Source organism: Eschrichtius robustus, chromosome 12 (assembly GCF_028021215.1).
Source record: "Eschrichtius robustus isolate mEscRob2 chromosome 12, mEscRob2.pri, whole genome shotgun sequence".
Classification (NCBI taxonomy): Eukaryota; Metazoa; Chordata; class Mammalia; order Artiodactyla; family Eschrichtiidae; genus Eschrichtius; species Eschrichtius robustus.
In genome coordinates this window covers 65,456,420-65,469,536 of record NC_090835.1, presented here as the reverse complement: position 1 = coordinate 65,469,536, position 13,117 = coordinate 65,456,420, and positions in this window count along the sequence as shown.

Genomic DNA, 13,117 nt, shown 5'->3' with positions numbered 1-13,117 from the left:
GGTGTTTGTCTTTCTCTGTCTGCTTACTTCACTTAGTATGATCATCTCCAGGTCCATCCATGTTGCTGCAAATGGCATGTTACATGGAAAATCATTCAAGTTTACCTGCCTCTCCTGAATTACTCTTGACTCCCTTCGCTCTTTAACCTCCTATCACAAATCTCATCTGTCAACCAGGGAAGTTAGTTAACATCTTGGACCCACCAATCCACTGTCACTTTCTGTTCTCCTACTGACTTGTCTCTGTGCCCCTTCTCTTGGAAGGCATCACCATAGTGCAGTGGTGGAGCTTAAGTGCTGGTTTTAGATTCTCCGTGATGGGAGTCTGGCTCCACCCGTTGGCAAATGAGTGACCTTCGCAAGTTCTTTAGCCACTGTTTCTTTCTTTTTTTTTTTTTAACATCTTTATTGGAGTATAATTGCTTTACAATGGTGTGTTAGTTTCTGCTTTATAAAAAAGTGAATCAGTTAAACATATACATATGTTCCCATATCTCTTCCCTCTTGCGTATCCCTCCCTCCCTCCCACCCTCCCTATCCCACCCCTCTAGGTGATCACAAAGCACCGAGCTGATCTCCCTGTGCTATGCGGCTGCTTCCCATTAGCTATCTATTTTACATTTGGTAGTGTATATATGTCCATGCCACTCCCTCACCCTGTCACATCTTACCCCTCCACCTCCCCATATCCTCAAGTCCATTCTCTAGTAGGTCTGTGTCTTTATTCCCATCTTGCCACTAGGTTCTTCATGACCTTTTTTATTTTCCTTAGATTCCATATATATGTGTTAGCATACTGTATTTGTTTTTCTCTTTCTGACTTACTTCACTCTGTATGACAGACTCTAACTCCATCCACCTCATTACAAATACCTCCATTTCATTTCTTTTTATGGCTGAGTAATATTCCATTGTATATATGTGCCACATCTTCTTTATCCATTCATCCGATGATGGACACTTAGGTTGCTTCCATGTCCTGGCTATTGTAAATAGAGCTGCAATGAACATTTTGGTACATGACTCTTTTGGAACTATGGTTTTCTCAGGGTATATGCCCAGTAGTGGGATTGCTGGGTCATATGGTAGTTCTATTTGTAGTTTTTTAAGGAACCTCCATACTGTTCTCCATAGTGGCTGTATCAATTTACATTCCCACCAACAGTGCAAGAGTGTTCCCTTTCCTCCACACCCTCTCCAGCATTTATTGTTTCTAGATTTTTTGATGATGGCCATTCTGACCGGTGTGAGATGATATCTCATTGTAGTTTTGATTTGCATTTCTCTAATGATTAATGATGTTGAGCATTCTTTCATGTGTCTGTTGGCGATCTGTATATCTTCTTTGGAGAAATGTCTATTTAGGTCTTCTGCCCATTTTTGGATTGGGTTGTTTGTTTTTTTGTTACTGAGCTGCATGAGCTGCTTGTAAATCTTGAGAACAAAAAATGGAGCTGGAGGAATCAGACTCCCTGACTTCAGACTATATTACAAAGCTACAGTAATCAAGACAGTTTGGTACTGGCACAAAAACAGAAACATAGATCAATGGAACAGAATAGAAAGCCCAGAGATAAACCCACGCACATATGGTCACCTTATCTTTGATAAAGGAGGCAAGCATATACAGTGGAGAAAAGACAGCCTCTTCAATAAGTGGTGCTGGGAAAACTGGACAGGTACATGTAAAAGTATGAAATTAGAACACTCCCTAACACCATACACAAAAATAAACTCGAAACGGATTAAAGACCTAAATGTAAGGCCAGACACTATCAAACTCTTAGAGGAAAACATAGGCAGAACACTCTATGACATAAATCACAGCAAGATCCTTTTTGACCCAACTCCTAGAGAAATGGAAATAAAAACACAAATAAACAAATGGGACCTAATGAAACTTAAAAGCTTTTGCACAGCAAAGGAAACCGTAAACAAGACCAAAAGACAACCCTCAGAATGGGAGAAAATATTTGCAAATGAAACAACTGACAAAGGATTAATCTCCAAGATTTACTAGCCACTGTTTCTTATGTGTAAGAGGGCAATGATAAAAGTTCCTACCTGACAGAGCTGTTACAAAGATGAAACGGGCTAGAATATGTAAAGTACTGAACACAGAGTCTCTGGCACATAATAGACACCCAATGAATGTTAGCTATTATTACTACTGTAACCTGGTTTTCTGTTTTATTTTGCATTCACAAATCTAACCTGTATAGCCTGAGAAATATTTGAAAATACATATCTGGTCAATACTTCTAAGATTAAAATCCTTAGAGATTTTGCAGAGAAATTGTTTCTTAAAATGATACGTTTTTTCTTGATGAGACTCTTAGTTATCTTTCCAGTCTTAACTCCTGCTCATTTTCTAAACTCATCCTTCACTCCAGAAATATCAAATTATGTGTAATTTCCCAAGTTTTAGCCTCTTCCATGCTCTCGAATCATTCTAATCTTGTTCTTTATTATAGACACTTTGGGAAATACAGACGATGCATAAAGATAAATCACCCATCATTCTAATGCTAGAAATACTTTAATATATTTTCTTTTAGAGAAAAAAATAAATTAATATTCCCTATCTTTGCTTTTTATTCTGCCTTTTTCATTTAACATTGATTTAAATTCTTTAAAACTAGGATGCTAATGGCTATGCAATATTCATATATATATATATATATATATATATATAATATTTTCAATAATCTTTTAAAGTATAGCCTTTTACTTATTTTTGAAAGGGAAGATTTGTGGCTAGACTGTGATCTTGTGAATATTTGTATAAATAATTATCTAATTAATGTTCCAAAAATAGCATGACTGTGGAAATCTCCACTACAGTTGTATTTCTGTCAATTTCTATTTATATTTTTTACAAAGTTTTGTTTTAAGTATACAGTATTTCCTTGGTTGGAGATTTGCTTGTGTAAGTTTATCTTTGGTGATGGTTTTTTGTTGTTTTTTCTTTTGTTATGTGGGAGGATTTCTATGGGAATCTCGTACGGATTATTGCAATACCCCTAAAGAATGGTTTCATGTTTGCTTGACCAGAATTTCTAATGAGTTTGGTTTGACAGTTCTAGGATTTTTTTTTTTGCTAATATCTTAGCTTGGGGTACCATAGGATATTATGAATCTAAAACTTACAACCGGGAAATTCCCTTGTGGTCCAGTAGTTAGGACCCCATGCTTTCACTGCCAAGGGCCCAGGTTCCATCCCTGATCGGGGAAGTAAGATCCCGCAAGCTGCTCGGCACGGCCAAAAAATAAATAAATAAACTTAAAACCATTCACAGTGTAACTTGGCTTCAGTTTTCTTACAGGGATTTAATTTCTCACTCACAGACTTAGGTGAACTTTTTCCATCTCCCATACATGGAACCACCTTGGGAGACCCAGTGGTTCATGATCTTGGCTCCCTACCCTCAGACGACAATTGGTTTAGAAGGACCTTCCCATGTGATTAAAGCCCCAGCCTCTGGCTAACAGAACCTGTGTCCTCTTGTGAGATTCTTGGAAGTATTAAGCCCCTGAGTATAACCATGATATCAGTTTTTGAGGGGAGGGAGAGGTATATCTCACATCAGCTTAGTTCTCCATATTTATCAGAATTGTAACTTGAAAATTTTTCTGTGATTAGTGTTTGCACATACTTTTGAATACATTCTGGAATTCCTATACCCTTTAGGAAAGTAAGGGTAGGAACCAAGAGATGCTGAACTGAAGTGAGAACATTCAATTTATCTCAGAGGGCCTGAGGATCTTACAATATAGTTCTGACATCTTGACTAACTCACAAGAGACAAAACTAGACAAAAACCACATTCTCCCATCCTTCTCCTTATCTCTTTTCCATTTAAAATGACAGCAATAAATTATAGAGTGGTGCATTGCTTATATCCTAAGCAAAGGTTCTCAAAAACGGTGGCAAGTCCTTGGGAAAGAAGGGTCCACTTAGAATAGGTTATCATGTGAGTCCCTTTGGTCTCAAAGATGGGTATTTAAGGGTCTCTAAGAGAACAAGATGGATAGAATCAGAAGCAAGTGAAAAAAATCAAAATTGTGATAGCAATAAATGCAAACCGGCATGTAGCCAAGGTACCTACCAGGCAGGAATCAAAGACACATATGGTAAGTCTCAAACAATGATGCCATAGAACTTTGGCAAGAATCACGAGAGTAATGTGCTCCAGCCTTAAACAATAAAAAGGAAAGAATGAAAACAACTTGGTTACCGATACTGGATGATACCTAAGGGGAAGCAAAGCTTTCATAATCTCAGTTTTATTGCTGAAAAATTTAGATAACTTCTCACAAGTGTTATGTCTGGCTGGTCTAAATTGAAGGAAGGATAACAGAGTGCTTAAAAACATTCTTGGCGTTTGCTCACTAAAATCAAAGTTCCATTAACAATAGCATCATTCTGAAATAACACATTCTTTCGAGAATAAGTAATGAAATCTATTTTACGAAAATAGCACCCCACCCCAGGTGATGGATACCTGGCATTGGATACAGAAATCAGAACAAAGCTGCAAACCACATTTCTCCAGATGTAGGAGTCTATTTATTCTTTCACTGATTCAAAAGGATCCAAAAGCACTAGCTTTGCCAAGTATATTGTGCAATAAAAGATATAGATGTTGGGCTTCCCTGGTGGCGCAGTGGTTGAGAATCTGCCTGCCAATGCAGGGGACATGGGTTCGATCCCTGGTCTGGGAAGATCCCACATGCCACGGAGCAACTGGGCCCGTGAGCCACAATTACTGAGCCTGCGCGTCTGGAGCCTGTGCTCCGCAACAAGAGAGGCCACGATGGTGAGAGGCCTGTGCACCGCTATGAAGAGTGGCCCCTTCTTGCCGCAACTAGAGAAAGCCCTCGCACAGAAACGAAGACTAAACACAGTCATAAATAAATAAATAAATAAAATTTAAAAAACGTGAATTTCTGAAAAAAAAAAAAAAGATATAGATGTTGACAGCTTATTAACTATTATTAGTTCATTAGATGGCTGCATTGCACCTAATTTTTGCCAATAGATACAAAAGCATCTTTTTATTACACTACCTACAAATTCAGACCCTATTTGAAAAATTGTTTTATCAGTCAGTGGTAAATTCTGATGAGTTATAGTAAATGTGACCTTAACAGGTAATTTATATTAATTCTTACCCATGGACAGTATCATCCTTTGAATCTGTATCAATTACTATTGAATGAAAAACAAGTCATTATGAGGACAAAACAATTGATTACAAGTACAAAGCACTTGGTATTTTGCTTTGCACATAGTATGTGCTCAATAAATCTTAGCTTTCTATCTTTTTCCTCTTTACAAATCAAATCAATCAGTCCACTGTTAAGAAGGGATATATGATGTTGCTGCAATTAGAGGGAATCTGTTAAACCCAAATTTAATGATTTCTATAGAACATTAGTTTAATTCACTGAAGAAATTTTTGAGTTTTTTTTAAATTTGATACTCAATAGCTAATGGGAAAATAAATATGAACAGATATATAAGATATGCCTTCTTGACTTTAAAGACCTCACATTCTAGTGGCAACATCTGAAAAAACTAATTATAAATATTAGATGTAGCAGATATATCTTCATCAGAGAAATGTAAGAAATTAAATTCTACAGTTGTAAAATCTAGATAAGAAAACATTTACAGCAGAATTTGCATGTTCATCAAATGTTTATTGAATAATTAATTGCATAATAAATATAGGGCATTATAATACTGTGTGGAAGGTAATGATGAAGAAGGCAGTCTTTAACAAAAAAAACCTTCTAATTTAATAGTGAAATATGATGTCACTCAAATATCTACAGCAGAGCATCATGTTGATAAGTGCCAAGTGATAATATAAGTTGAGAACCATGGAAGGAAAGAGACTAGACTCCAAGTTCAGTTAGGAAAATAAGAGAAGACATCAGGAAGGGACACATGTGAGGGGGTTGGGCAGACAGAGCCCATCATGGAGGAGGGAAAGGGAGGAGGGGAGAGATACATTAATATCAATTGATAAGAGGCTGCATTACCACAAAAACTATCAAGATGTGTAAATAACTTTCAAATAAAAATCTTCATAAAATTACCAGATTTAATTTTTTGTCCGTGATTATTCCACTATGTATATTGTAAGTAAAACGATCATTTCTTATTTTGCCACAGATGAATATAAACACATAAATCCACCAGAAGTGCTAAAGAGCTAACTTTAAAGTATTTATCTTGCAAGTCAGACTTTAATATACAGCTGTAGATTTTTAAAAATCATCCCTGTTTGTGTCTTTCTTGTTCTCCATGGGCAGGAGCAGAAAGATCATAATTATTAAGTGAACAGACCTTTGAAGCACTTTGCTGGGTATTTTAACTCAGTGCATGAATTATCATTCCCATTTAACAGGTGAAGAAACCGAGGCTCAGAGACCTTGAACAACTACACTAAAGTATAAGAAGAAGTATAAGAAATGGACTCAACTTTGTGCCTGTCAAAGCCTTTGCTCTTTCTCTTTCATCTCATGTTTTTCAAGAATAAATAGTAAAAAGACATTGTTCACACACAATCGTGTTCCTCAGAATGTCTTTCAGACACGGAAACCCTTGCTCTCGGAAGAGGTTAAAATGTTTCTAAGGGAGGTTCTTTAGAGCTAGAACTTGAACTCGGTCTTCTGACTGCATTCTAGATTTCTACCGCATAGGGAAGAACCAATCTCTTCCTTGAAACCCATGGACCTTTTCAGGTCTGACAACATTAAAAGTACTGTCCATGGGAACGATATAAGGTTAAAGAATTCTCTTAATAACTTCAGCAGCCATGCCTGCTCTGTCTTATTAGAGGTTTTAAGCCTCAGCCCGAGGTCTTCTAAGAAAATTTGCAGAGGGCTACTTCATCTTGCTAACCATGGGTGGTGGTGGGATTTCTCTTTTTATGAGCCATTCAAGCCATGGACTTATTGTGGCTATAACTTTATCAAAACGTACATGTATCTGATGGGAATTATGATTTTTGAGTTCCTGCTCACTTTTTTTTTCTTTCCATTATTTTCCTTCTGTGACCTGGCCCACTTATTAGTATATTTCCTCACATATCATGTGTTTGTTTGCTTTCCCTGAAATAATTAAGTTTCACTCTACCACTTAAGGAAATTTTTCCATCATAGAAAAAGTAGTTGCCTTGCCAACAGTTTCCCAGAGTTCTCTTGAGAGTCCAAATCTCTGTAGAATTCACAATTAATTAGATAATGGAGACCCTTTCTTACTAAAATGCCATCATTCCAACTACATTTTTATTAAAAATTATAAGGGCAGAAAGTCACGAGTGCTTTAATAACTGGCATTATTCAATTCTCTGCATTTTTCTAGCCTCAAATCTCCACTAAATTCACAAATGCAAATGCATCAATATGAATCATATGGCTTTCAAGGCAATAATCTACAGTTATTGTGTAATGAAATATTAATTTAGCAACTTTCAAAAACTCATATGTGATATTTGGATAACTTTTCACTCATTCATTTAAAGTTCAAAATTAACTAAAATGTTATAAACCCACACCAGAAACCTTGGGGGTGGGGGGTGACTGAACAGGAGCCCTCCGAGATTTTCCTCTTCCCAACATGTTTTCCTCCAATGTCGTCTCTTTCACCTTCTTAGTCTGTGTTGTAGGAACTCATTTGCTACCTTATTTACTTTATTATTTCCTCAGAAACTTTTTCCTACCCCAGGATTATATATTCATGGAGATTTCTGATGCTTGGTAATTCATAGTTTGCTTAACAGAAGCTTAGAAGATAGAGAGTTAATGTTATGATTAATCAACATTATTTGCAACATTTTGAAAAGGTTTGTTGGCCTTTAAACTTCACCTTCAACAACAGAATAACTTAAATTGGTGTTTCTCAACCTCAGCCCTATTGATAATTGGGGCCTGATGAGTCTTGGTTATGGGGTCTGTCCTGTGTCTTGTAGGAATTTTAGCAGAATCCCTGACCTCTACACGCTAGATGCCAGTAGTCTCCACCAAGTTGTGAAAACCAAAATTGCCTCCAGACTCTGCCAAATGTCCCCCGGGAAGTAAAAGTCACCACTGGTTGAGAACCACGGGTTGAAATGATGAGGATGATGATAACAAAACCTTACCATGTGCCAGTAACTATTCTAAGTCTTTAACTGCACATTATCTAATTCACAGGAAAGGTTCTGTGATTCCCATGTTACAGATGAGACGCCTTGAGCTCAGAGAAGTTACTAAGTCACTTAGCATCATGTGGCTAGTGAGTAAGCCAGCTGGGATTCAAACTCAAGCAGTGTGACTTCGGAGCCTGTATTTTTAATTGTCAGGCTACAGCTGCTTTTTGAAATCATACAAGCAAGAATGAAATCCATCAAAAACATGGATCATTTTGGGTTTAAATTCTTTTCCATGATGTCCAACATTTAAACGTTGGAAAATAGACTTCCTGCAAATTCAAAATCTCTCCAGATAAATAGGTTCTCTTATTCGCCTAGTCATGTTAACTGAGCTTGTGAAATTCTATCAGACATGAGATTTCCCAGACAGAGAGTTAAAGCTCAGGTCAAGGAGTTAGAGTCCTGGGATCAGATCCTGGCAAAACCATGGTCATGAGTATGAGACCCATGAATATCATAGAACAGCTTACATGTTTTATTACTTTAAAACATCATTCAAATAGTGAGGGTCTGTTTATGTTTATTATAATTAGTTTAGAAGAAAATAATTAAAATTACTTCATAGCATTTATCCTGTCCCTTAGCATTCAAATATCATTTTATCTTATTTATTTATAGTATTTGTACTATGAATAATAGCCAGCAAAAATTAAATTTCTTTTTCCACCTCTCCATATTAACTGTGTGTGGCAGAGGTGCTATTTTCACACAAAAGAAAAGCTATCATACAGCATAATTTATAAAGGTTTAGCCTTTGAAGGTGTCTTCATAAAATGTGATTTCTCTCTTGATCTAAAACCTTCTTTTAATTTGTTTCAGGCTGACTATAATTTGTTAAGAGGAATATAGTGTAATAACCAAAGTTTTACATTTAATCAAGCACAATTAATTTATATAATGTTAAATAAATGGTATATATTATCTCCTTTCAAGTTTCTAGGAAAGTTGGTTGAAATAAAAATAATGACCTATACTTACATTTATTGATTTACTTCTCTGTGCCATGCACTATCTTAACAGTTCTTCATGGGCTAACATTTAATCCTCATAACAAGCCCTTTTAGGTAGGTACATTTAATATCCCTATTTTGGAATGAAAAATTGGACCCACAGAGAGATTAAAGAGCTTGATCAAAATCAAACAGCTAGGAAACGTTTAGCTGGTTTATAAACCCAAGTAGTTTGGCACCAAAATTTTGCTGGTATCACTTATGTATACTGACCTTCTAAAGTGGGGGAATTATCACCACATATAATATTCATATAATATTATTCATCATTGTAGTAAGTAGACGAATTAAACTAGAAAATCTATCTTATACTGACACAGTAGGAAATATGTACTTGGTCTCTCAATCTGTGAAATTCTTGGCAGTGGAGGGTTAGAACTCCATTTTATGAAGAAATGAATGAATAACCGAAAAAATGCTTTTGACTCCAACGATTCTAAATTATTCCTTAGACATTTCACTTAATTTCCTTCTTCCCCTCTCATTAGCTCAAATATCTGGATGCTCCATGCCCTTCACACCATCTGTGTCAGTGACACCAAGTTTCCCAGTTTGCTTGGTTCAGTCCTGGGTTATCCTTGTCCTGGTGTCCTTTACTATTTAGAATTTCCTGAATTTCTCATGTTTAACAAAAACTTTCATTTAACAATAGTATTAAAATAAGCCAGAATAAGTTAAGTCAACCTCTTCTGTGTCCTTCCAGCGCCTGCCATAATCTCGTCTTGCAGTGCCTGAGACATTTGTTCCGAGAATGGAGCTCTCACTTTAACATGTGGTTAAATCTGTAAGATGACTGAGCCTGTGCGTCTGGAGCCTGTTCTCCGCAACAAGAGAGGCCGCGATAGTGAGAGGCCCGGGCACCGCGATGAAGAGTGGCCCCCACTTGCCCCAACTAGAGAAAGCCCTAGCACAGAAACGAAGACCCAACATAGCAATCAATCAATCACTCAATAAATCTTTAAAAAAAAAAATAAAAAAGCTTAAAAAATCTGTAAGATGACCGGCTGCAAACCTCTTTCTTTACTTGATCTTTTCCAGTTGCAACAGATAACTACTATCTCCCTTCCAAGGACAGCATGTGGCATGCCAGCTGATAAAATAAAAACGTGCTTCGTGAGAAGCAGCTATGGACAGCTGATGCCCTCTGCTCTCAGATGATGATGGTGAGAGAAGAAATCTGTCCATCTGTCTCTATTGGTCCCTTGTCCTTGGCAGCTAGTCAGTTGCCCCATAACCCCTTCTTTGTCTTGTGAGATGCCTGAAGCTGTCAGGGTACTAATCATCTTGGTCAGCGGGAAACAATGAAAATTATAGGATAAGCACACATGAATTATGTAAGGGAATGGAGGCTGGGCAGCTCTGCTATGGGGTATAAAGAGTAGCGAACACTCTATATATTGTGGGAGTTTTAAAAACTGCATTGTACAATGCAAATCTATAGTTTTTTACATTTATAGTTTTTTTTATTTATACTAATACTTTTTATTTTGAAACAAAGTCTTTAGATAGCAATTGCATGAGAAAATAGAAATGTGCATTTAAAGTAGTAAGTGCTGAATTTCCATTTCTCAAGCAAGTTGACAATGCACTTGTAATTTGAACAAAATGTGTTTCACTATTTACCATCTTACCATGAGAATTGTACTGACCACATGAAAATCAGAAGACATAAATTGACAATACAAGCATCAGCATTTTAAGAAGACAATGCCCAAAGACAACATCTAAACACATGCAAGTGTAGAAGTGGAATATATATCAATCTATAAAGCATATTTTTTCATTTAGATAAATTACTATTCAAAATTAGTCCTGCCTATTTACATTCTTAGACTTTTTGGTGTGTGTGTGTGTGTGTGTTTGTGCACGTGGATGGTAAAGAGAGGACTGTTAATATGTTCACTCCATGAGGAAGAGAACTTGTAAGACATGCCTTACATTATTACTTTGTCTTCAGAGATTTCAAATAGAAAATCAGCTCAACTAATTACAACCAAAGTTTGATTTTGTTTTCCATCTGACTCATGGAATCAAAGCTGTCGAAATTTATTCTACCAAGGTAAAAGATCTGCCTTTACTGTGAATGCTATTGTATGTTCAGTTAAAAGTTCAACGTTGAAGATACATTTTTTTCTTGCTGTGATAATAAAAATTAAAATTTTGGTGGAGCACAACAGTATAGTAAGAGCAATGTTCTTTCTAAAGAACCTATGGAGAAAAAATGTACTTGGAATTGGCTGAAAAGCACAAATAATTCATGAATGTGGTCAAACTGGGGAAATATTCTACTAATCACAATTGAAGATATAGATGTCAAATTTTACACATATTAGGAAATATACCATTGGACCACAATTTTTTGCAATGATGTTAAAAACAAAACAAAACACTGCAGCTTAACGATGTAACATTTCTTCTTCACTGATAATCTTTGATCTGATTTTTGAAAATTAGAGCTTTTGTGTACAACTCTTTAAACCAGTCTCAATCTTTAATATGTATAGAATATTTTTGTAAAAGTTTCCTCTAAGTTGTGTTAGCATTTTGTTCAAAAAGAGTTGGAAACCTTTAATACATATGTTCAATTAATAGAGTGCCCAAGACTTCAACTTTTGAAAATTTTAGTAAACTGCAACTATAGAAAATAAAGCTCACAAAGAGAATTCTTTAATATTTATCTTTACTACTTTAAGCTAAATGGTGAAATTTAAATGATGTATAAAATTTAAATCCAAAATTGAATAACCGAGTTTTGTGATATCTTGAATTTGGGGAAGAATCTTCTGATAAAATTCTTATGTTTTCTTGCATAAATTTATACTCTGTGTGGGGATTAAATTAAATGAGAAGGTTTATACTTTCCCAACATGTAATTGGAAAACATTCAACTAAATAGATATTGAATAGGATATTGATATTTATTTTGAAAGATATTGAATTTGAATAGAATAACAAACATTCATAGAGATAACTTGCTTGATGAGTTTTATCTTGCAAAATTTTTTGTCAGAATGAAAGTATTTTAAATGCAATTAAAAAGACATTACTTTATAATTAGTTGGGTTAAAATGTTTTAAAATTTGAATAAAACATACAAATTAGGAATACCTTCTCTTTGGAAGATCTTATTCTGTGCTTGCCAGGCAGAAACTATAAAAATATTTTCTCTATTAAAAAAATATTATGACTCATTGAGAAGAGTCCACTAAAGTGATAAAATTTCTATTTTATTAAACAAAATATATAACTTTGGAAAAGAATATAGAAATGTCATGGAAAATTTTGATGTTAAGTCTGTATTGAAAAAACATACACATACACACATTTTGGAAAATATCAATGATATGCTATTAGAGGAAGATGTGATTAACAAATGGATTAAGTTCATGAATAAATGTAGTGCTTAGATTTTTTTAAATGGTCAGGAAATTACTACAATGAAATCTGTTTAAAGTATATGGGAGTATATTTTTATTTTTTTAAGAAAATTGAAAAGAATTTTTGAAAAGCTATTTTATTGGTGACCAATATATTGGTCAATAAACAAATCTAATTTTAATTATTTTTAGTGCACTTTTCAAATTCAAAATGGTCTCAATTTGGACAATAAAATCATATGGTCTTTCTATATGATTAAAACCACAGCACAGGTGGGAACTTGCAGTATGACTGTATCAGTTTTCTGTCACTGTAACAAATTACCAGAAACTAAGCAGCTTAAAACAACACATGTTTATCACCTCATAGCTTGGTACGTCAGGAGTCTGGGCACAGCTTGACTGGGTCTTCTCCTCAGGGTCTCACAAGGCTGTAATCACAGTAAGTGGGCTGAATTCTCAACTAGGGGCTTGTCGGAGAAGAATCCACTTTCAAGTTTGTTTGGGTTGTTGGTAGAACCCA